Source organism: Physeter macrocephalus, chromosome 11 (assembly GCF_002837175.3).
Source record: "Physeter macrocephalus isolate SW-GA chromosome 11, ASM283717v5, whole genome shotgun sequence".
Lineage (NCBI taxonomy): Eukaryota > Metazoa > Chordata > Mammalia > Artiodactyla > Physeteridae > Physeter > Physeter macrocephalus.
Window position 1 is genome coordinate 141,857,025 of NC_041224.1, and position 26,427 is coordinate 141,883,451.

Genomic DNA, 26,427 nt, shown 5'->3' on the forward strand with positions numbered 1-26,427 from the left:
GACTATGAAGCAAGTCAGTGTGCCTATGTTTCTGTTAGATGATAACTATAACTTGTTACATGATTACTATTTGCCATGATAATTTAAAAATAAAACCAAGAAAGCATTTCCAATTCAAAGTAGCATGGTAAGTCCTTGTTTTAAACATCCACCAGTCCACTGCCTACCTCCCAGAATAGAGAAGAGAGTCAGGGAAATGCTAACCAGGTCTGTCACTGACAGCACTGAGTCACTCTCACAGCTTCCTAGGTGATAAAATTTTCTAATATTTGCTTATACAGTTTTAGCAATAAAAATGATTATCAACATTATTGGAAGTTTTGACTACTAATGGAATTAGTTAGATAGCAGTTAATGCTATAGAGTATAAGTCTATATCAATTTTTATTTACTTTTTAATGTTTCTATAGAAGCAAAATATAAACATAATATTATTACAATTTTCAATGATTAACGGCATTATTATTTTTGTACTACAGCCAAAACAGTACAATTTTCAATGGTTTTAATCAGTTTCCCAGCTTCTACTCTCTCTCCACAGGGCCTTCTTAGAGCCAAGCATGGTCCTGTTGGTCACCTTGCCCAATACCCTCTTCCACAGGATTAAGTACACACTTGTCAGATGCAGCCTCTTTCTCCACAGCAGATCCAGCCACTCCCCTTCCCCAGTCTCCTCTTGCCTCAACTCTGTGCTCCAGCAAACTGGACTATTCAAGGGAGGCGACTTTCCCTGCCTACACCATCTCCACATGTTAAAATCCTAGCCGTCTTCACGCTACTAGGCACATAGTAAGCATAGGTTTGCCCCTATGCTTATTATGTGCCAGACAGTGCCCTCAGCACACGATCCTGCATCATCTGGTGTAGTCCCCACCACAACCCATGAAGCAGGTAGTACCACCATACCTTTACAGATGGGGAATCTAAAGTATAGAAAAGTAAAATGACTTGGCCCAGGTCACACCGCTGGTGTGTGGGATGGACCCAGGACTAGAAGTCAGGTCTGCGAATTCCAAACCGCTTCACCACCTGGTGCTTTACATCTCTTTCAAGAGCAGCCACAAAGCTTTGCCTAATTTCCCACCCGGTTTTTTTTTTTTTTGCGGTATGCGGGCCTCTCACTGTTGTGGCCTCCCCCGTTGCGGAGCACAGGCTCCGGACGCGCAGGCCCAGCGGCCACGGCTCACGGGCCCAGCCGCTCCGCGGCATGCGGGATCCTCCCAGACCGGGGCGCGAACCCGGTTCCCCTGCATCGGCAGGCGGACGCGCAACCACTGCGCCACCAGGGAAGCCCTCCCACCCGGTTTTGATAGCTTACTCTTTAGAACTGGAGGCTGGGAACTATTTCATGTTCATCTCTGCGCCTTTGCAGCACCTCCCATAGGCTCGCTCACATAAGGGGAGCTCACTATGTATCTGCTAGATGAAATTTACCTGGAGAACGATTCATTACAAAACATCACGGTCCTGACAGTAAATTTCATGGACGTTCCGAAGAGACACGTGGAGCAGCCACAAATGGCTTCCTGTGGGGTTGGAGATCTGGCGGGGCTTGGGAGACCTTGGCTGATTCCTTGAGTCTGAAGAGCAGCGTCTTCTCCGGGAGAGGTGACGATCCCAGTGAAGTTAAGGGAGGAGGACAGATCAGTACATAGGAGCAACTATGAAAAAGGCAGTGCCTAGCAGATTCGATGACTGTGGTTTGAGGAAGGATATGAGCCTGGGTAGATTAAAAGGGCCTTATGGACGATGGACCGCTATGATGCGTGCCAGGCACAGGAATGTGTATGAAGTTTCCTGCTGCTTTATATTCCTCTGTGACATTGTGTTCCTGACATTCATCTATGTTGTTGTGTCCATTCATTTTCAATATTGTATAATATTCTGCTGTATGACTAATGTCACAATTTCTTTCTCTATGGATGAACATTTGGATTATTTCCAGGTTTTTTACCATTATGGATTTTGCTGCTATGAATTTTCTTGTACATGTTTCCTGGTACATATGTACCATTCTCCTTTGTGCATATATCTAATGGCCGGGTCATATGGCATGCATGTCTTCAATTTTTTTAGATAAGGCCAAATTGTTTTCCCAAGTGGTTCTAACAATCTACACTCCCACAAGCAGTATATAGAAGTTTCTGTTCCTCCACATTCTTGCAAACACTTGATTTGGTCATACTTTTAAATTTTTGCCAACTTGGGGAGTGTGAAATGTTATCTCAAATTTTCTCCTTATGGTATTTTGACTTTTTTTGCCCATCTTTTCCTCCACAGTTTGTGCAGTTAGTGTCTTGTTTAAAAAATAGTTCCTCATGCCATAAAGATGTCCATCTTCTAAAAGCTTTATAGATTTGCCTTTCACACTGAAGTCTCTAATCCACCTGGAATTTCCATTTAGATATGTGTTTGGGACTATCCTTTTTTTTTTTCTGTACTCCTTTCATGGTAAACTGTTAAAATTGAAGGAGTCTGGTGTATAATCTCTGTGGAACTTTTTAACTACTAAATTCAATTTCTTTAATGCTTGTAGAACCTTTCAGGTTTTCTATTTTTTCTTGAGTCAGTTTTATGATTTATATGCTTTTTAAATAATCTGTCTATTTCTCCTAGGTTTTCAAATATATTTGCAACAGTTCATAATATCCTCATAATTAAAAAAAAATCTCTGCAGCATCATTGGTTGTGCTTCCTTTTCAGTCCTGATTTTGCTTATATTGATATGTATCCTCTATCTTTTACTTGATCAGTCTTTATTGAAATTTGTAATTTACATCTTTTCAAATAGCCAGTTTGGGACTTTGTTGATTCTCTTTTCTATTTCACAAAGTTATGCTCTTTATTATTGTTTATTATTATTTTCTTCCTCTTCTTTCTCAATTTATCCTGTTATTCTTTTTCTAATGTCTACTGTTCAGCCTTTCCTCTGTTCTAACATAAGTATTAAAAACTATGAATTTTTCTATAACTCTCGATTTAGCTTTATCCCACAAGTTCTGATATGTAGTATTTTGTTTTCATTCCATTCTTAATATTTTCCCATTTTCATTATAATTTTTGTTTGCTCTATGAATTATTTAAGTATGTTTCTTTCTTTGTCTAGTTCTTTGACTAATATTTAATTAAAATTTAAAAGATCAAATTCCCCTAAAGTTTTATGCCACTTACATAGTTATTCAAATTCCCTCTGCTGCTTTGAACTACAGTTATAAATTCAGCATGTCTGATTCTCTCAAACACTTCAGACATCTAAAATGCAGACATACATTGAAGTCAACAAGAACTTCCTAAGCATGTGAGTTAGACTTACCAATTTTGCAGTTCACATTCTCTCAACTAGTTCACATTCAAAAAATACAAGTCAGGCCACACAATGTTAGCAGAACACATTCGTATACAAAAGTGTAATTAATATTTTTTTAAATCCTTCCCTAAGACTTCCCTAAATTTATTCATTAAAAGTAGAAGAGAATTGTCTTCTTAAATCAGCCGAATTTACTCTGTCACCTTGCTACTCAAAGTAAGATCAACAGACCAGCAGCATCAACATCACCTAAGAATTGCTTAGAAATGCAGACTCTCAGGCCCACCTGAAACTTCCTAAATCAGAATCTTTAACAAGATCTCCAGATGGCTGTGTGTACTTCTGAAGTTTGAGAAGCGCTGCTATCCAATACTCAGTACTATAGATAATACAAGTGTGGGGAAAGGTAATTAGGTGACAACTCGGTCTTGTGATAAGGACTATTGATCTAAGAAACTCAAAATACCTGGATGGACCTTCCAAGACTAACCCGGGAGCTGTTGGGATGAGATTTTCTATGCTCAAATTTTGTTATGCACCAACCTTCTACATACCTAACCTTCACCTGAGATACAACCAATCACATCAGTTTCCTTTCCCTGCAACATAGGGCTTTCTCTGAAATTTCACATTTAACTTGTATTATAAGCTCTTGCCTTAAGACCTAGTGTGTCCCAAAGGAATCTTGGACACATTACTCATCCTGCAGTTGTGCACCCCTCCCTTTTCATAATTCTAAAATGGCTTATTGACCTCCATTCCAAGGTGACTTTATTGTCATAAAGGAGACTGGGAACAGGCTGCAAGGAGGGAAATGGTGGTAGAGCCACGCCTAATGGAAGGCTGGGATCTGTCAGGAGGAAGAGGGAAGTTCCAGGCAGTTTCCAGTGGGGAATCCCCCCTTTCCTATTTCCATACCCTCACACCCTGAAAATACAGGTGAAAATGGGCAGGCAGAAAGGAAAGTGGAAGCAAGAACTAAGATTCCCTTGTCTGAAGCCAGAATGTTTACTTGCCAGAGTCAGCCGTGTTGACACTTGATTTTCTGTGTCAAGTGAGCATGTGTTAGCTGCTGCCTGATGAGAATCATCACGTCAGTAACAGATTGTATTTCCATTTCAGTGCCCTTATCACCAATACAAAAGAAGTCAGTCATATGGCAAGGTCATTAAATTGTTGGCCTAATTGATTAGTCTAATTATCCTCATCTAAGGAAGAAAAATTGGTTACTGGGGGTGAAAAGGCACTGGCTGTGAAGCAGTATTTCTAGATTGTAATCTTGCACCTGACTCTGACCCCACTGTGAAAGTTTGACCAAATCTCCCTTAATTTCTCTGGACCACAGATTACTTATTCATTGAGCAGGGGGATTAGTTCCAAAATAATTGGTTTTTCAAGTCAGAATTGCAATTAAGATTTCCTGGCTCCAGGCCTGGTACACCCTGGAGTCCTGTGCTTCTTTAGAATCTTTCCATATCAATTTAAAAATAATACTGTGCATGACCCAGGGTTGTTCTCACAACTCAGGACTAGAAAACAGAACTCTTGGACCTTTTTGCTCAGCACTGAAATTCTAATCCCTGTCTTACCTTTACCACCCTCAGAAATCAACAGGAAATGTTCCTGGAGAACCAACTATTCAGTGTAGGGAGACTGACTTCTAGTGAATGAATGATACGAATGGGAGTCATAGACTCTAGGCCTTGCTGCCTAAGTAGGAATCCCTACGAACCACTGGCCTTGGATAAATTAATTAGTCTCCTTATGCTTCAGCTTCTTCACATGTAAAAGGAGGCTCACAATAGGAAATATCTCACAGGGTTTGTGTGAGGATTAAATGAGAAGATATATAAGGTACGCCTGCCATTCAATTATTATAAGTTATGTTTATGAAAACACTTAAGCTGAAAATAAAACACCACATTAAATACTCATTTTGGTACATAGGTTATCGCAACATCTTTTAAAAGCATATTTTTCCATGCACTCTGCTGAAAAGAAAATTTACTTTTTGGAATTGTGGTAGATATGTCACACAACATGAAGAATTCCAGAATCATTGATCTGGGTTTTCTTTACCTGAACTCGTTGGTGTGAGAAGAAAACAACTAGAACATGGCTGACAATTGACTCTGCCTTTTTCTTTTAACAACAGTAGGGCTTTTAATCCTTGCATTCAGAGTAATACCTGTCAATCACTTTTTTCTAATTAAATTACCTGGAGTTCATTTTAAAGAAAATAATTTGTTCAGCCAAAAGTGGTTGCATATTTATGCTACAATTAGTTAAGAACTCCACAAATGAACCCCTCCCCCGAGCCTCTCTAAAGAAAGGAGAATGCAGTTGAGAGCCTACAAGATTTCAGAGCAATTAAGCCTAGAAATGCAGGTGTTTGAAACACCTGTTCCCCCTCCCACCCATGCGGACTGCCCTGGCCACCCCTCATCAGTAGGTTAAAATAATTAACTTACCCTATTGGGAGAAAATCCCAAGAACTGCTAAGGGCAAGGAGTCTCCTTTTCTCCCCTTTCTCAGATTAAAAGAGAAAAATAAAAAAGGTTCATGGGTGGTCTGCAAATAGGAGGGGAAAAAAAAACTTTCCTCCTCTAAAAAAAAGGCAAAATCAATGACAAGGAAGACATTGTCTCCCTGAAGCAGACTTAGTGGCTTGCTTAGGTTCAGAATTCTATGTTTGTTTTGTGAGAGTGATTGCAGGGCTGCTCAGGAGCATGAAAAAGCCTATTTTAAGGGATATTTCTGTGAAGAAATAAAGCAATTGGGGAGGATGTGATTTTGCCTGACCCGCCTTTTGTGAATACCTACGAATTTATATTAAATTTCAACAAGAGTCCTTCACGAGGGTAAATGGTGGAAATTTTATTGGGGTTTTTAAAAACAGAATAATAGTCCATAGAGAGGAAATCATGAAATTGTTAGAAAAAAAGAGTTCAGTGTGGCAATTTTAATCAATTCAGTTTTGGCCGTTATGCTTTGTGTATTTCCGTTTTTTTCCCCTGAGCTCCATTAAGGATAACTTTGAATACTATTCAGCAAAAGTAGAAAAGGTCGTGAAGGTAATTTTGTTTTTATGATTGCTGGTACTTTCTCTGTTCAAAGCACAAATTATGGAGCCTTTCAGCATTTTTAATTGCAATAGGTATTTTTGGAAGATGGAAGGATGATACAAGTCGGGGATCTGCTGAAGTTGGAAACTGGTTCAGTATACATGCAAATATGTACATGCATTTATATTTTTCCATCTTTCTTGAGGTGACTTAAGGTGACTCCAGTTAGATTTTGGACTTTAAAAGCTTTGTGACGATGCCCACATGAAATACAGATGGCAGGCAGTATGACGTTAATTCAACGCCTAATTCTGACCAATATATTTGATTATATAATGCCTTACGGTTTTAAAAGCATTTTCCCATTTGAGATGTGTAAGGCAGGACTTACAACACCTATCCTAGGGAGGAGGAAATTAAGGGTTTTGTAGAGCCGTCCACAGAGAGGGAAGGAGAGCTGCTCTGGTTATGGAAGGAGCCTGGGCAGCTGGATATAGAAGAAATGATAAAACTGCGACTTCTGCCCCAGGCTTTCTGATGCCAGATCCAGTGCTGTTTCCACCACCACCCAGGCCAGGTGAATTCTTCTCCCGTACAGCGTGGCATTTGTACAAACCAGGGCTGAGGCTCGCTGTTCTAGCCGCGAGCTCCTGAGAGCAGCAGTATTTTTAAATGACCAGCAGGTGGCGGAGTAAACCCTGTTCCCAAATCTATCCCAGTGATGTTTGTTATTTGAACACTAACGGCTGAAAAAAAAAAAAAATCAGTATTAGCTCAAATAAACTTAGCATTCAAGGTTTCATTAAATGTCAGCAACAATACATATATATGGAATCTAAAAAAAAAGGTTCTGAAGAACCTAGGGGCAGGACAGGAATAAAGATGCAGACGTAGAGAATGGACTTGAGGACATGGGGAGGGGGTAGGGTAAGCTGGGACGAAGTGAGAGAGTGGCATGGACTTATACACACTACCAAATGTAAAATAGATAGCTAGTGGGAAGCAGCAGCATAGCACAGGGAGATCAGCTCGGTGCTTTGTGACCACCTAGAGGGGTGGAATAGGGAGGGTGGGAGGGAGAGAGACGCAAGAGGGAAGAGATATGGGGATATATGTATACGTATAACTGATTCACTTTGTTATAAAGCAGAAACTAACACAACAATGTAAAGCAATTATACTCCAATAAATATGTTAAAAAATATCAGCAACAATAATATTTAATAGAAAGACTTGAGTCCACTGTCAAGCTAAATGCTTACTATAACGCGTGCTGTCCTTTTTTTTTTTTTCTTTGCAGTGGAACATAATTGCAAAGCCATTTTTAAAAATTCCAGTTCTCTCTTTTTCTCTTACTCTGCTACTGAGTCGCAGAGAAGTGCTGGCTTAATACTCGTTTGAGTTTGTTTTCTCTGTAAGGAAATCTTTGTAAAACAGTACAGCTCTATCTCGGTCCAGGAATGTCTTCATTAAGTGTTCACTGTTGAGCCCTGGTCTCCCAATCCTCCTAGCCTGGCGCTCTGGGAGGCTAGCCTACAGGAACTGCTGGAATGACATTACAGTCCTGGCTGCGTCCTGAGGTGTACCACGGAGGCGAACCATAGAAGCCCCACTCCTCACCAGAGTCTTTTTCTCCTTCACAGTGTCTTACTTCATAGTGCTATGATTTAAAAGAATTGTAAAAGGAGTTTTCCCCAAACTCCTCTGTTAAATGCTTTCTTCAGATGTTTTCATGCATTCTTGGCATGCACCAATAACAATGCACCAATAAAAGGGGTTTCCATCCAAACATTTCCAGCAATTTTTACTTTAAACACAATCATATATAAGTATTGTACCCATCCACATTCTCAGTTCCATACATACAAACGTGTGTCTTTGCATGTGTGTAGGTTTTTGCATACCTTTGTAAAAGTATCAAATTTCATTACAGTGAATTTCACTGGATTATCCAACTCCCCATATTGTCTTGGATTTTGATACCTCAAATACGTTTTAACTAAATGAAAGGAACTAGGTTATAAATAATAGGAATTAAGTGATACCATCTACTTCCTATCACTTATAACTTAGAAACCTGAAGATAATTTATCTGCAGTTTACTTTTTGATGTGAGATTTGCTATATGAACATAGGCATCCATTAGTGAATAAAGAAAAACATTGAAAATATATGTGTTAATATCTATTTTTGTGTGTTTTGTCTTTTTCTAGAAAAAGATTTCAAAAAGACAGAGTTACAAGAGAGTTCGTACAGAATCACTAGGGACTTTAAATATTTTATTTTAAGGATGAAAAGATCGAGGCCCAGAATGGTTATGGGCTTTGCTCAAAGGGATAAATCTAACTAGAGATTGAAGAGGGACTGGAATAGGAGGTGTTCATCAAATGTTTGTGAATTAAATAAGATGGAGAATAATTCAGTGAAACTTTTAAGCTGTGTTAATGAATAGGTGAGCAGCTGTTAAAGGGATCAAGAAAGTAGAATGGTTACGGGGAAAGGTGGAAATGTATATGTTTATGCGGAGTGGCATTCTACAGCTGGCATGCATAATTACTGAGAGTGATGGTTGTTTCTGGATATTTAAAAGAAATCATTCTCTTTGGGAACTTGAGAGCAATTCCTTCCTCCCAAATCCAGGACATTTTGGAGAGTGGAATAGAGTTCAATGAGAGCTGAGAAAAGGACCCAGGAATCCCTGCATTTCATCTCCTTTGTGTACCAAGGAGACAATTCTAGGGGAGGACTAAAGTCCAATAATTATTTCATTTATATTACAAATATTTTAACACATTTAACTTCTGAGATTTAATAAAATGTATTAATAACTGACCCTTCTAGAATTACATAATATCTTTTGTGCATTGATATGTATTTCAGCTGACCAAAAAAGGGTAAATGTTAATAATGTGTTAGCTGTCTACTTGCTCTCTCTCTAAGTCACCCTAGTCACCAAGTAAAGAATGGGACTAATTTAGCATATCTCAAATCCTGTCATAACACTGTCCCTTTTTAAATGAATTCAAGGGAATCAAGCAGTACAAAAGAATCCACCAGGAGTGGGACAAGTGTTTTGATGGTGATTTCAGAAGTCATTTTGCCGTTCCCTGAAATTGAAAATTCCATTTCACAGCCATGTTAAACTCCTCCTGTGCCCAATTCCCCCATTGAGAAGTACATACATAAACACACACACACACACACACACACACACACACACACACACACACAGACACACACAATTTTACAAGGACCCTGAACTCTCCTATCCAGGATTATTTTTTATTTTTGGAACATGTTAAACCTACATAAAATTTGCTTTAAAAATGTGCACTTTTTGTTTGCTTTTCCAACATTATGTGTTTCTTTATTTTACAGATTGGATTGACAACTGGAAGATTTTTTTTTCCCTGCTTCATCCTAAAAGCCTAAGGATCAATGCCAATTGCATACTTATATATCAAAGCAACTTTTCCAGCTGTGCTCCAACTGTTTTCTATTGTGCTCACTACCGTATCCTTGGTGTCATTTTTCTGATTTGAGTGAAACCTATGCAAGACAGTAATTGTGTCTCATTACTGGTCCTGCTCTTCTTTTCAATCCTGCTATGTATGAATGCTCCAAGAGAAATACAACTGATAAACAAAACAGCAGTGTATTCCTCTGTACACTGTCCACAAGGCAAAGAGTATACAAAAATTCATATTTGCCAGTGTATTTCAGAGCATTTTGTGGGGATCTTTTAAAAAGTCTATTGCTCTATTTCTACCACGATACACTTCAGACCTGAATATTGGGGTATTTTAACCAGAAGGGTAATAATTATGAATTCTTTCCATTAAAATATTGCAGGATTTTGTGCCATATTGTCCAAAACTAACAATAAAAAGTGCTGCTATTGAAAAACTGGGGAAAATGTAAAACAGAAAAATACAAATGTTGCTAGGATAGTTTCTGAATAATTTGTTAATCAAACAACATTTTGGCCTGTGTTATGTACAATTTGGATTCAAAGCAGCTGTAGGAATGAGTAGTAGAACCTACATTTAAGTCACATTTAAGTATTTTCTAAATCTATGGCAAAAAATGCTAATTTTGATTTAAATTTGATAAATGTCACTTTAATATGGAGGTCATGAGAGTAATTACTAAATAACGTAAAAATCATTTATTCAGAGAAGCCTTATGATCTCCAGAGGCAAACCAAGAATATCAGTACCAAACCCTTCAGCCATTCATTATATAGAACTACTTTAAAAGTTACTTTCTCTTTTGTTCAGCCAGAGGGTATCAGAGATTATAAGAAATGTGAAGTCCATCAGCTATCAATTTCAGGTCTGACTAAAATAAGAGCTAATATAATTAGAACACTTTTATCCGAGGGCAATTTCTGGAATAAGATACCATTATATAGCAGAGCAAAGTTTTTAAGAATTACAGAGAACATTAAATCAAAGTGATGAAATTTTTGGATTTCAATATAACCTTTTAAAATTTACACATATTTCCATATGTCCACATGATCGATAATCTCACAATGTTGATTATTCAGTAGCAAAGTGTAATATTTATTTGACATTTTTGTGCACCAACATGAACTTATTTTAACACTACATTTCTTGTAGGTATAAGTGTGTTTCCTACAGTTTTGCTCACTGAGAAAACAGAATACTTTAAGTGGAAATAAAAATTCATCCTCAAAGATTACATCATTAAGGGAAAAAAAATCTCTTGACAATTACTAATTAATTTTCGTTAACACATTTATAGTACAAGAAAAAGTGAATATTTGGGGAGGCCAATGGCCTGAAATTATACTTTCTTGTATTGAAAAAGGTTAATTAGGAATTGAGCTCAAAGTTAATTTTTTGAAGGTCAGCTGCTATGCTATTGGGTCCTGTGACCCTGTCTCAAGTAATCACAGCATTAACATACAAGTTATAGCTTTCCTTTCACTTGATGACATAATCTCTTTAATTGGTGTTGGGAAGCCTACATGTGAAAGAACCGTGGAAAACACCTAGAGACTATAATTTTACTCTCTCCATTCACAGGGCAAAAGAAACAAGCCTTAAGAATGTACTGGAGACTCATTACAACCCCTAGGCTGTCAACACAAAGCCCTCACATTTCAACCAAGAGTTTTAGGAATGATCAATTCTGTTTAGCTCTAACTTCGGCTGGTGAACTATTAACCTTTTCAGAAAAACTGGTGAATGCTAAATGTCAGATAATCTTCTATGAGAAAGCTAAGAGGGAGGATAATGTGGTTTAACTGATTAGACATAAATGTGCAAAGTTATTAAGCATACTCTCTGAAAGAAACTATTGGAGTAAGCCTTCCTCCTAACTCTTACATTTCCACAGACCCTGACATAATTCTATTTCATAAATCCTCTGTGGCTCATCATGAGGACTTGATATGACCCATTTTCATTTGAGAGTTTAAATTCACCTTTTATAGGGAACTGATGGGCATTGCTGAGACCCTGTTTTCCCAATGGATTCTTCCTGGTAAAGAAAAAAGCTACTATGGAGTGGCCCTTGAAATACCCACTAGGAAATTTTTGCAAGGATATGCTTTGGGTAGAGGAAGAAGGGAATACTGAAGTTTGCTAAGCCCAACAGCACTGGTTTAGCCACTGCTCACTGCAACAAAGGGTAAAAATTAACTCTTCCCATTCAACAAACTAGTCCTAGTTTCAACGAGTGAGTAGATATTCAAAACTACTTATTTCTACTGAAACAATGGAATATATATAGTACCAATGGGAAAACTGTTTAATCTCAGAAGCCTCTCTGCTGAAATATAATAGTGGAAGGGCCAATTAAAAAGTCTGGGTCAATTATACCACAGAATATACCACAAATCCCCTCAAGGAAAAGTTACAACTTTGCTTATGGAAGGGCCTGGGGTCTGCTGTTAATGTGGCTCCTGTCCTTATAGCACTGAGTATTTCAATTTTGTCACCCTTCATGATCTTTTACCTCTTGAGTTCTGACGTGCCTTTTAAAAATTTAGCTAACCATCCAAGCAAGAAATGCTGTGCCTGGACTGCTTGGTGCTGGGTCTTGTATTGGGTGCCATCAGCAGTGTGGCAAATATGGGGATGTGCCACCTAGCAGAGATATGAAATCATTTAGAACTGGTTCATCTTTGGTCCTGATATGGATACTGGACTCGCCCTCTTGTGCCTAGTCTATGCAAAACTGTATCCTGACAGTGTGGGAAGAGGGAATGGGAGGGTGGTAGAAAGGGCAGGCAGATGCTCATGATTACAGACAGTACAGTACTGCCTTCCTATGACAACTAACTACTAGATAATTGCTATGCTGTGTATTGACATGTTTTTAACCATGTCTCCATATAGATAATAAACTGGTCTCTTGGGATTTGTTTTGTGTTTTACATAATCTTCCACTTTTCAGCCCAGATGCGTAGTGCACACATCCCATCAATTCAGTCCACTTACTAAGAGAGTAGAAAATACCAGTGATTTTTTTACCATAGGGCATGACAGCTTTTTCACTTTCAAGGATAGAAAGTCAGAAAATTACCTATTTTGTTACTCTAATTTAGTCACTGATGCAATTGTATTAATCAGTATAATAATGATGCACAGGGGCTTCCCTGTGGCGCAGTGGTTAAGAATCCGCCTGCCAATGCAGGGGACACGGGTTCAAGCCCTGGTCCGGGAAGATCCTACATGCCACAGAGCAACTAAGCCCGTGTGCCACAACTACTGAGCCTGTGCTCTTGAGTCCGCAAGCCACAACTACTGAGCCCGCATGCCACAACTACTGAAGCCCACGCACCTAGAGCCCTTGCTCCGCAACAAGAGAAGCCACCACAATGAGAAGCCCGCGCACCGCAATGAAGAGTAGCCCCCGTTCACCGCAACTAAAGAAAGCCCACACTCAACAACGAAGACCCAACACAGCCAAAAATAAATAAATAAATAAATTTATAAAAAGAAAAAATAATGATGCACAAATGTCTTAAGTATTTTCTGCTTTGTTTCACTCTGCCAACTTGGTGCAGCCTCAGTAACATCAAGGACTCACTACCTCACTATTCCCTGAAAACTGAAGTATTATTTTTCTCTTTCAACCGTTCAATAAAACCAACAATCCTCTTTTCCCATCAGAGTTTTCAGCAAAATCTCAACGCCATCATCTAACCTAAATGGTAACTTAAAATGGGGAATTTTCATTCCTTTATAATCTGAGAGCTTTCCTCAGGAAGAAGAAATAAAAATCACCTGTGTAATAACCTACACTGGAAAAGAATTTAAAAAGTATATAAAAAAATAAAATAAAATAAAATTTAAAAAGTATATATATATATATATACATACACACACACACACACATATATATGTATACACACATGCATATATCTGAATCACTTTGCTGTACCCCTGAAACTAACACAATATTGTAAATCAACTATACTTCAAAAAAAAATTACCTGTGAATGTCACTGCAAATCTAATCACCCCTGAGTAAGATCTACCAATATTTCCTCACTCCTTTCAAGAAAAGCCTTAGCCTGGCTCATGAGGTTACATGTGATCTGGTCCTTAAATACCTCTCCACCTCCAGCCTCCCCCATATTGAACTTCTCTCAGTCACTCAAAACACCATGCTCTTTCTCTTTCTAGAATCTTTGTACAAGGTTCTCTCTGCCAAGAACTACTCTTTCACTTGGACAATCTCTAACCACACATCCCCCTACATTTCACTCCCCCTACTTTCTGGGCCATATAACACTCTAGGGTGCTCCCTTACACACTGTGCCAAACTCTACCCCAATGTCCTTCACACCATGCTGTAGTTGTGTGATATTCCTCAGTTTCTGTTGAGTGCTGGGATTCTGTGTTTCATCTTTGGATCCCCAGCATCTCGAACAGTGCCTGGCACAGGTAGGTGCCTTGTAAATGTTTGTTGAATGCATGTTCCAGTAAGAGAATTTTATTAATGTGTAGGGAAATCATTTGTTTTTTGTGAAAGTCATTTATTTTGTATAATAAAGTCTTTGAACCCAGACATGTAAATTAATGCTTGCTAATCATTTAAAAATAATTTCAGTATTATTTCAAAATTAATAGATTTAATGATCTAGTTTTAAAACAGTTGATTTTGCTGGATTAGTCTTCACAAAGATCCCAACATAATCTTTTTATAGGAAATCAACTTAAGCCATACACAGGTCACTTTAATGGTGTCCTCTATATTAAGGAAATGAGCTATTCTGCCCTCTCCTTGTCTCTGTCTCTTCCTCTGAGCCAGATTAAGATTTTAATAGGTGCTTCAACCCACATATTTGCAATGGTGACTGAGTTTTGACCAGCAATTTATGGTCTTTTCATAGAGGGCACAATCAAGAAATCAAAATTCTATCTACCATTTTTGTCTAGTTGCACAAATGAATGAGCATGCATCACCTCTGTGCCTTCAGCAAAGCGAGCATTTGTGACAGAAACTCTGAAAAGAAGTTTTCCTGTTTACCTTCTTATCACTTGTTTAAGTTCTAAGGAGATAGACCTGGCCATTTTGTTATAGAATGGGTGTTTTCAATGCAAAGAAAAAAAATCACAGTTTTGAGTTTTTACAATGTTTGCCCCTTTTCCCAGCGGGGATGTGTTTTGAGTGCCAGGAGACAAAAAGTGTGGCCTCAACAAGCAGAATTTTAAAAAGAACATCATTTTCATTATGTAGTCAATCTCAATTACAAGCAAATGTTTTCTCTGTGGAGACTCTTCTCCTTTCAGGGCATTATGTGAGCCTCTTTTGTGGATTGAGAGAAAGGATCAGTGGTCAATAGGGAGCAGAGTGCTGTGTACAGTGGATTTTTGTATCCCTCCGTCTCCTACATAATGCGTTTTGTCAGGAGAACAGCCTGCCATCCTGAGCAGATTTGCTGAATTAAAGAGCACAGCGGGGATAGGAAACTTGTTGCTAGGTGACTGACCGCTGCTGCTTGGCGGGTCTGGGCCGAAGGTGACTCTCTGCTTTTCTTCCACTACTTAATCTTGCCTTTTAATCTGCATCTATAATTAACTCTGTTAATGCCACACATCCATTTGTTTCTTTTTTTACCACACTTCAGGCAACCAATTTATCATTATTTAGTCTTTACACTTAAACAAAAAACTATTTTTTCTCCATTAGCGTCATATGAAGGGAAACATAGTGCAAAGAAAGATGTAGACTCAGTAGATATTGCCTGTGATTACTCACTTCCTCTGAGGATTTTCAGAGATACTTTTTGCTAATCTGAATGGAAAATACATTCTCGAAGAAACACTCCTGTTTTCCATTATCTCTACAGTTTGATTGTGCCTAATTAATGGAGATGTTCTTGATGACTTTAAATTCCTCTCAGCGGTGACACATAATCAACCATCAAAAATTGCTTTCTTTCTCAAAGGTTTACATGATTGCTTCACCTGAAACAAATGCGTTGCCTGTAATGTCTTTGCAGGATGTATTTTCTGTAATCATTATCAGCCACAAAGGCTGGACTTGGATGCAGCCTAGGGATGCAAAAAAGTAGGGACTTGGCAGAATCAATTCTGGTGAGGTGGTGGCTACATCCGGTGTCTGGGGGATGCCATAGTAGATTCAAGCAGCAGCATGCATTCAGCTTGGCTGATGTCGGTAGTTCAAGTGTGATGTTCTGCCCCGAGGGAGAACAAAGTGGCTTTAAGGAACCAGGTCTGTGGCATGATGTTCAATGCTGTTCCTGACTGGATGGCCCCGCACCTGGTGCTCTGACCCTCATGGACATTCTGCAAGCTAAGATACAGTCTAAGAACCCTTATTGATACAATAGGCTTTGACTTGCATTTCTACCCCCCATAGGGGCAGTTAGCACAGTAGTTAAAAAATCCGACCTGCAGGCAGACTGCCTTGGTTCAAATCCCAGGTCTACCACTTACATGTTGTATGGCCTGAGACAATTTACTCAACTTCTGTATGCTTTGGTTTCATCAACTCTAAAATAGTGATAATAATAGTACCTTCTGATTAGAGTTGTTACAAGATTAATTGAGTTAACTCAGGTAAAGCAATTAGTGCTTATTAGCTATTGTTATTATTATACTGATAATATACTGAAACAACTATCTGACTAATTTTTTCCAAGTCTTAATAAGACAAAACTGCATGTCCATGGTGAATAAAAATATTAAGACATGGAAATTAATAATACCTCTTACTTAGTGTTTTCATAGCAGTTTAATCACATTTTCTCATTAATCTTCAAACTCCTCTAGTTTCACAAATTCTGATCTGTATACAGAGATAGGTTACCATACCAAAGACAGTTTAAATGCACATTTTCCTTAAGAATGTATATTTTGTGTGTACTATAAGCTTACGCCATAGTTCAGGTTTTTAAAAGTGCTCAATCTGACCCATGAAAATTAAGGAAAGGCAGGTTATGCAGGCTTTTATGCCAGACATATTTGGAGAGCATTAGGCTGTAATTAGAATAACTGGGGCTAGTTGAAGGTTGTGATGGCTCTACTTCAGTGGTGCATAAAAGCATCTAGTGCACAGAGAATTAGGAAGCCAGAATGAGGACCATTAGGCTGTCATTTACTACATTTTCATTTGATCAATTTATACTCTTTAATGTGATGGCCTGGTTTGCATCCTTTATGCAGGTGTTAATTCTTTGCCTTTGGCTCTCTCTAATACATGTCTATGAAATATGGCTGCCTGAAAGTCTGTGCATGTGTGATAATGGAGATGTAATTCCATTGTTGGGGAAAGTGGGCTCAGATCAGTGCCCCCATCACCACCAAACACAATGGGGCAGCTAGAAAACTTTTATTTCTGATATTCTGAGAGTGAGCTAAAAGTCCCAGTCTCTTATGAAGAACACCAGAACCTACACAACACATTGAACTTGACTTTATTTCAGGATATTGTTTCCTTATCTTTCCTATTGACCATCAATGATAAACTAATGTACAATAATGGTGTGTGAAGTAAGTGGCTCATCTGAACACTCCTATATTATCTCACCTATCTTAAAAGTCTTCATAGATAATTCCATTTTATAAGTGAAAAAATGTAAGCCTGATTGTCGACTTAGCTGCCAAAGGTGATTCAGTGAGTCAATAGCAGGAATGCAATGAAGCACATGTATATTTTCCTGTAACCCAGGCTCCATGCTGCCTCTCTGTTGCTTATTGTTGACTCAAGTATGGTGTAGATAGAACAATAAGTTGTTTCTCTTCTTGTTTTTCAGAAAGGCAAAGTGATGATCTTAATTGAACTTCTTTCACATTTTGACACTAAGATTTTTCCTCCAAAAACAAATAATAAAATGCTCTTTAAAACTGCAGTCAAGGGCTTCCCTGGTGGCGCAGTGGTTGAGAGCCCGCCTGCCGATGCAGGGGACACGGGTTCGTGCCCCGGTCCGGGAAGATCCCATATGCCGCTGAGCGGCTGGGCCCGTGAGCCATGGCCGCTGAGACTGCGCGTCTGGAGCCTGTGCTCCTCAACGGAAGAGGCCACAACAGGGAGAGACCCGCGTACCGCAAAAAACAAACAAACAAACAAACAAAAAAAAAACTGCACTCAATTTGTGAGGCTCCATTGCATGCTTTTTAGCTTGCCAGATAAAGCATCCCTGGAGACTGAAGCTCCCTGAGGGCAGGGATCATATCTTCTGGTTCACCACTACATTCCCAGCATTTAGCACAGTGCTCAGTACATAGTAGGTCTTCATATTGTATCTTATTGAACAATAAGTTGGTGAGCAAATGAATTAATAAATTAATATAATTAAAAGGAGAAGCTGGTGTCTACCATTAGTTCTCTAGAAGTCTTTCTTCTCTAGTAGTTTTCTTAAAGTGATGAAAATCTAACTCTTTAAAGTGAATTTGAAGGATTACTTTAAACTTGACTTTTAATTTTCTCATTTTCATTCCTGTACTTCTCCTTTTAATAAGTTCTTGGCTTTTCAGTGAACTGTGTAAAGATTTGATTGGTTGTTGGTTTATAATCACGGAGTAAAGTAAGTCCAGCAATGATAACCTGTCAGTTTAATTTCCCTATATCCATAATGAGATGGAACAAAACAAAAATAATTTGAGTCTTTCTATCCATTGCCTTTTCCTCAAGAGAAGTGGCTAAAACTTTGAAATGTTTAAAATTAAAAAATTTAGTCTTTCTAATATTTAGGTGGTTGTGACAATTAAAAATGGATAAAAAGCTCAAATTTTAAATTTAAGCTTAAAAGTATGAAAAGTATATTTTTTCCTTTTGGTTAAATGAATTTTTAAATAAATGTAACAAATAGTTATATTTATGTATGGGGAGCCATTATTATATTAGTTTGTCATGCTTATATAATTAGAGAAAATTATCATCAAATAAAGTTCATTAATAAACTTTGATATTTAGTGGCTGATTATCTTTGATTTTGCAGCAAACATAGAGAGTCTGTTTTTCATTTGGTGCTAAAAATTTACCTTTCAGTTAATAATACCAGGAGGCAGCATCCTTGTGAACTACCTGTCACAGTGCCATAGGACGCCTTCATTTGGTGCTGTGGACTCTGGACTTATACTTTTCTGTCACACCGCTGGCTGAGCAGGCACAGTGGGCCACAGGAGCATATTGAAAGCCATTCCAACACCATTCTGACATCTAACAATGTCTTAGATAGACACACAAGTAACTGCAAGCTACCTAAATATATGCCATTAAACTCAAAGAAAATGTGCCCCCAACTCATTTGTCCCTCATCTGGATCCTAAAAGTGCCACTGGCTACTCCAAACCACCTCACAAAAGTGGTCTTAACTGATTACAGTTAAAATGCCTCAGTCTTACAAATTTTACAAAAGCATAACTATGTGAACACATCAGAAGGGGTCAAAGAATGCTTAAGCTTCAGTAGTTTCTCCATAAATTTACCCCTGGACTGAAGCCATCATAAATGACCAGGTTGATCCAGAAAAATGATATAAAGGAGGTAAAATTTAGAAATTATCTTTAAGACCAGGTTCCACTGCTGTATTTAAGGCCCTGAAAAATCACTGTGACTTTAACTTAAGCAAGGCAATCTCTTTCAAAAAGCTACAGACAAGTGGAGGGAAATGTTTCTAAGATGTTTCTGTTTTTTAATACTTTAATAGATTATATATGGTTTCATATTATGTTAATAGTATGATTCCTAACTGGCCAGTTTAAACATCAAACTTTGACACAACTGAAATAAGAAATAGACAGCAACACAATAACAGTAGGAGACTTCAATACCCCATTTTCAATAAAGGATAGAACAATCAGATTGAAGATAAATAAGGAAACAGAGGCCTTGAACAATACTACAGACCAACTGGACCTAACAGACACATACAGAACACTTCACCCAACAATAGCAGAATACATATTTTTCTCAAGTACACATGGAACATTCTCTAGGATAGACTACATTTTAAGCCACAAAACATGTCTTAACAATTCAAAAAGACTGAAATCAAACATAGTATCTTCTGATCACAATGGAATAAAACTAGAAATTGATAGCAGAAGGAAAACAGAAAAATCCAGAAATATGTGGAAATTAAACAACATACTCTCAAAAAACCAATGAGTCAAAGAAGAAGTCACAAGGGAAATTAGAAAAAACCTTGAGACAAATGAAAACGAAAACACACAACATACAAAACTTATGAAATTCAGTAAAAGCAGTGCTAAGAAGGAAATTTATAGCTGTAAATGCCTCCTTTAGAAAAGAATAAAAATCCTCAAAAATCTAAAAATAGAACTACCACAAAATCCAGCAATTCCACCTCTGGATATTCATCCAAAGAAAATGAAAACACTAATTTGGAAAGATATATGTACTCCTATGTTCATTGCAGCACTATTTACAATAGCCAAGATATGGAAGCAACCCAAGTGTCCATTCATCTATGATGAAGATGTGGTATAGATAGATAGATAGATGATGGTAGATAGATACATACATACATACATACACAGGAATATTATTCAGCCATGAAAAAGAATGGAATCTTGCCATTTGTGGCAACATGGATGAACCTGGAGGATATTATGCTTAGTGAAATAAGTCAGACAGAGAAAAAAAAACCATATTATTTCACTTATATGTGGAAACTAAAAAAATAAACCAACAAAACAAACCAGAAACAGACTCATAGATCCAAACTGGTGGTTGTCAGAAAGGAGGGGGTAAAGGGAACGGACAAAATAGGTGAAGGGGATTAAGAAGTACAAACTTCCACCTATAAAATAAATAAGTCACAGGGATATAATGTACACATAGGGAATATAGTCAATAATACTGTAACAACTTTGGTGGCAGATGGTAACTGTCTTATTGTGGTGATCATTTCAAAATGTATAAACATATCAAATAACTATGTTGTGTAACTCAAACTAATATAATATTGTATGTTAATTATAACTCAGTAAAAAATAAATAATAAAAAAGAAGAAAGATCTCAAATGAACAACCCAATATTACAAGTCAAGAAACTAGAAAAAGAACAAACTAAACCCAAGCAAGCAGAAAGAAGGAAATATTAAAGATTAGAGCAGAGATCAATGAAACAGAGAACAGAAAAACAATAGGAAAAAAGTCAATGAAACTAATAATTGTTTTTTTGAAAAGTTAAACAAAATTGATAAGCCCTTAGTTAGATTAAGAAAAAAATTCTGCCAAGATGGAATCATGAAGACATAGAAAATCTGAACAAACTAATAACTAGTAAGGAGACTGAAACAGTAGTCAAAAACCTCTCAACAAAGAAAATTCCAGGACCTGATGACTTCACTGTAGAATTCTACCAAACATTTAAAGAAAAATTAACACCAATCCTGAAACTCTTCCAAAAAATTGAAGAAGAGGAAATATTTTCAGACTCATTTTATGAGGCCAGCATTAGCCTGGTACCTTTCCACTTCAAGAAAAAAAAACTACATACCAATTCCCTGATGACTATTGCTGCAAAAATCCTCAACAAAATACTAACAATCTGAATTTAACAGCACATTAAAAGGATTCTATACCACAACCAAGTGGAATTTATTTGTGAAATGCAAGGATGGTTCAACATCCACAAATCAACAAATGTGACACATCACATGAATAGAATGAAGGATAAAAAGCACATGATCAAGTGATGCAGAAAAAGTATTTGACAAAATTCAACACACTTTCATGATAAAAACACTCATCAAAACTAGGAATACAAGGAAATTACTTCAACATAAGAAAAGCTGTATATGAAAAGCCCACAACTAACATCAAACTCAATGGTGAAAAACTGAAATCTTTTCCTCTAAAATCAGTAATAAGGAGAACTGCTCTTGCCACTTTTATTCAGTATAGCATTGGAAGTCCCAGCCAGAGAAATTAGGCAAGAGAAAGAAGTAAAAGATATTCAAATTGGAAAGGAAGCAGCAAAATTATCTCTGTTCATATAGGACATGAATTTATATGTAGAAAAACCTACAGAAGCCACAAAAACTTTTAGAATAAAGGAATGAAGGATAGAAAATAAATACGCAAAAGTCAGTTGTTTTCTAATTGAGAATGAATAATCCAAAAGGGAAATTTAAAAAATAATTCCATTTATAATAGCATCAAAGTGAATAAAATACTTAGGAATAAGTCTAGCCAAAGAGTCAAAAGACTTGTATACTGAAAACTACAAATTATTGATAAAAGAAATTAAAGACACAAATAAATGGAAAGATACCCCATGTTCATGGATTGGAAGACAATATTATTAAAATACCCATAATACCCAAAGCAGTTTACAGATTCAACTCACTCCCCATCAAAATCCTAACTGTTGTAGAAATAGAAAAATTCATCCTAAAACTCATATGGAATCGCAAGGGACCCTGAATAGCCAAAACAATTTTGAAAAAGAAGAACAATATTGGAGGACTCACACTTTCAGATTTCAAAACATATTACAAAACTACAGTATTCGGGCTTCCCTGGTGGCGCAGTGGTTGAGAGTCTGCCTGCCGATGCAGGGGACATGGGTTCGTGCCCCGGTCTGGGAAGATCCCACATGCCGCAGAGCGGCTAGGCCCGTGAGCCATGGCCGCTGAGCCTGCGTGTCTGGAGCCTGTGCTCCGCAACGGGAGAGGCCACAACAGTGAGAGGCCTGCGTACCGCAAAAAAAAAAAAAAAAACCAAACAAAAAACAAAAACAAAAACAAAACTACAGTAATCAAAAGAGTGGGATACTGACATAAAGATACACAAATAGACCTATGGAATAGAATAGCCCCAATATAAACTCTCGTGAATATGGTCAAATGATCCTTGACAAGAGTGCCAAGACTACTCAATGAGGAAAGGACAGTCTCTTCAAAAAATGGTGTCAGGAATACTGGATATTCATTGAAAAACATAAAGCTGGACCTTTATCTTATACCATATACAAAAATTAACTCAAAACAAATTAAAGACCTAAATGTAAGACTCAAAACTATAAAACTCCTAGAAGGAAACCTAGCAGAAAAGATTTATGACAATGGATTTCTTGGATATGACACCAAAAGCAGACAACAAAATCAAAATTAGACAAATGGGAGTACATCAAACTTAATACCTTTTAAATCAAAGGACACAATCAACATTGGAGTGGGAGAAAATATTTTCAAATCATATATCTGATAAATGGTTAATATAAAGAATTCCTACAACTCAACAACAAAAATCAAGTAATCTAATTTAAAAATGGGAAAAGGACTTGAATAGACATTTCTTCAAAGATGATATCCAAATGGCCAACAAATACACGAAAAGATGCTCAACATCACAAATCATCAGAGAAATGCAAACCAAAACCACAATGAGATATCACTTCACATCCATCAGGATGGCTACTGTTGGAAAAGACAGTCTTGTGCATGTAGTCTTTTGACTCCCACTCAGCCATATAAGAATGAGCCATGGGCCCAGAACACTTTTTCTTATCACCAAAAATATTTATTCATATTCACCGATTGATGAATTTAGAAGGTGAAAGGAGGATAAATGAGTAGCAACGTACTTAGTGAATGGAGAAACTGAAGCCTAATTTCCAGTGTGGGGTGGGAATGTAATAAGAAGCAAGCTGATTCATAATGCAACACTCAGGCAAGGTCAAGGCATAGAGGTGCCGGGTACCTCTGATTGCCGGGGGGTGGGGGGTGGCTGGAAGCAGATTGACTGTAAATCTGTATCAGGAGCAGTTAGTATCCAGATATTCTTTCCTACCCTGCACATCCAGCTGATTTTTTCCACTACTCTTTCCCCATCCCAGCAGAAGGCAGGAGGTTTACTCTCTAGAAACACTGAATCAGAGACAGCCTGTGCTCAGAAACAATAGGTATGGTTGAGGGCAGGGGGAAGAACTATACCTTAAACATAAATTACATGAAAATTTCTATTCTGAACATTGGGATTCCTCCATTTCCTTCCCTGTGTAAAGGTTTCTAAATACTGGCAGCCAGGATTGGACCCCCGGGAAAGAGATTGGAGGAATCCTCTCGGTGGAAACTGACTGACCCAAGCAAAACATTCATGAATGCTGACATTTGAGTGCTCCAGTGAAATGATCAATCTCCTTCAATCACACTATGGGGAGGCCCAACAGCTGACACTTAAACCTTCTAATTAGCTTTTCAGTACCTCGCTATTAACTAGGAAAAGACAGCTAAGTGTTGCTAGACATTTGAGGAAGACATTTTTTTAATCAATTTTTATCTATTTCTGGGCTTTCTGTTATTTATTTATTTATTTTAAAAGATTTATTATTATTTATTTATTTATTTTGTTTATTTTTGGCTGCATCAGGGCTTAGTTGCAGCACGTGGGATCTTCACTGAGGTATGCTAGATCTTTCGTTGTGGCGCACAGGCTTCTCTCTAGCTGTGGCGGTGTGCGGTTTTTTTTTTTTTTCTCTTCTCTAGTTGTGGCACACAGGCTGCAGGGCACGTGGGCTCTGTAGTTTGTGGCACGCAGGCTCTACTTGAGGTGCACAGGCCCTACCTGAGGCGCACAAGCTCAGTAGTTGTGGCGCGCGGGCTTAGTTGCCCTGCGGCATGTGGGATCTTAGTTCCCTGACCAGGGATTGAACCCAAATCCCTTGCCTTGTAAGGTAGATTCTTTACCACTAGACCACCAGGGAAGTCCCTGAGGAAGACTTCTAACATGGAAGACAAAGACCAAAGCAAACAGAAAAGAAATTCAGAAAGAATAGACATAAGCAACCAGGAGTAGAATAAAATGTTTCTAAAAATTCATTCATGACATCAGAGAGATGGAGAGTTTCTAGACAGATATGCAAGCAAAAGAGAATTGACAGATTACCTTACATGACTGAGAGAAATTTAAGAATCACATCAGGAAGTTTGTGGATGAATTATGACAGGTATATAGAAAACTGAGCAAAGTTTAAAATGAGGCAAATAAATTTCAGGGAAAAATAAAGTTGAGCAAGAAAAGAAGTGAAATCACAGTACAGTGTAAGGCTCAACTGTGAGTAATATTTACATAGGGTAATAATGTGAACTCTTAATCACCAGTTGTGCTATAACTATATGGGAAGGATGGGGGAGAAGTGAGCATGTGTGTGTGTGTGTGTTTGGGGGTGTTGTAGTAAATCTAAATCCTTTCTCTCCATAGTGGAAAGTCAGTAGACAATGTTCAGAACTGTAAACCCAAGAAATATTAGTATTAAGTTGAACCATCTGAAATTGTTGATGTTAACCACTTTTCACCTACAAAAATCTCAATTTCTTATGATTCAGCCTAATATAAGCATTATTTAGAAATATGGAAGTAAATACTAGAACTATGTGGAAGAGTTGAAGGGGATTACCTGGACCCAGAACACTTTTTAACCAAGAGATAAAGAGCCCACACAGCCTGTGCTGGGCTTATCACCTTGTGCGAGAATATCTTTCTCTGTTTTGCACTCAGTCAAGTATGCTTTTGTTTTGCTTAATTGTATGTCAAAGGCCCTCAGGCTCGCCCCCAGCTTTTATATAGTATTTCAGACTTCACATGGGAAGGGTCAGGGTTCTTTCTGCCAACATGAGAGGGGTCCATGTAGGCAAACTGCCTTGTGTGGGCTGCCAGGAAAGACCTGCTGGCCATGGGGGACCAATGTCCACTACTGAAGCTGGTCTTGCTCCATCTCTCCTCTATGTAATTAAAGTGTTGTTCCATCCATTGCTTTACTGTGTTGTTTTCTGTGGTGTCTCTGATACCTAGATACAATAGGGAGAAGTGTTTAGAGTCCTCACCTGGGATTGGTAACCAGTACATGGTACTCTGCTGGAGAGCTACTATCAAAAAATCCCAAAAAACAAAACCAACAACCCAGAAAATTAACAAGTGTTAGTGAGGATATGGAAAAATTGGAACCCTTGTGCACTATTAGTGGGAACATAGAACAGTGCAACCACTATAGTACTTCAAAAAATTAAGAATAGAACTATCTTACGATCGAAAAATCACACTTCTGGGTTTATATCCAAAAGAACTGAAAGCAGGGCTTTGAAGAGGTATTTGCACACCCATGTTCATAGCACCATTCACAATAGCCACGAGGTGGAATCAACCTCAGTGGATAAACAAAATATGATATATACATACAGTGGGATATTATTCAGCTTGAAAAATGAAGGAAATCCTGTCATATGCTACAACATGCATGAACCTTGAAGACATCATGCTAAGTGAAATAAGCCAGTCACAAAAAGAAATACTGTATGATTCCACTTATATATGGTGTCTAAAGAAGTCAAAATCATAGAAACAAAAAGTAGAATTATGGTTACCAGGGGCTGGGCGGGGTGGGGAAGGGGAGCTGTTTTTTTTGTTTTTTGCGGTACGCGGGCCTCTCACTGTTGTGGCCTCTCCCGTTGCGGAGCACAGGCTCCGGATGTGCAGGCTCAGCGGCCATGGCTCAAGGGCCCAGCCGCTCCACAGCATGTGGGATCTTCCCGGACCGGGGCACGAACCCGTGTCCCCTGCATCGGCAGACGGACC